The sequence below is a fragment of the Gavialis gangeticus genome, unplaced genomic scaffold (genome assembly GCF_001723915.1).
Source record: "Gavialis gangeticus isolate Ggan-Ray unplaced genomic scaffold, GavGan_comp1, whole genome shotgun sequence".
Classification (NCBI taxonomy): Eukaryota; Metazoa; Chordata; order Crocodylia; family Gavialidae; genus Gavialis; species Gavialis gangeticus.
The window spans coordinates 41,156,886-41,157,393 of record NW_017729000.1 but is presented as its reverse complement, the minus strand read 5'-3'; positions in this window follow the sequence as shown (position 1 = coordinate 41,157,393).

Genomic DNA, 508 nt, shown 5'->3' with positions numbered 1-508 from the left:
GAAGTTCTTCCTTATGTCCAGCCTGAAATGGTCTTGGAGTTTGGGATGTTTGGCCTTGTCACCCCATGGGGTGCTCTGGTGAACAGGTGTTCCCCAGATCCAGATGTACACCCCTTATATACTTATAGGCAGCAACCAGGTCACCCCTGAGCCTGCGCTTTTCCAGGCTGAAGAGTCCCATGGCTCTCAGTCTATCATCAGTCTGTTTTCCTGCCCTCTGATCATGCATGTGGCTCTCCTCTGGACTCTCTCAAGCCTCTCCACATCCTTTTTAAATAGTGGAGTCCAGAATTAGATGCAGTACTCCAGCTGCGGCCTCACCAAGGTTGAGTACAAGGGGAGGATGACATCCTGGGATTTGCCAGAGAAGCATCTATGGATGCCAGCCAGAGTTTTGCTCACTTTGCCAGCTGCAACATCACATTGTTGGCTCATATTCGTCTTGTGGTCAATCATGACCCCCAAGTCCCTTTCGGCCGTGGTGCTAGCAAGCATAGCACTGCTGAGC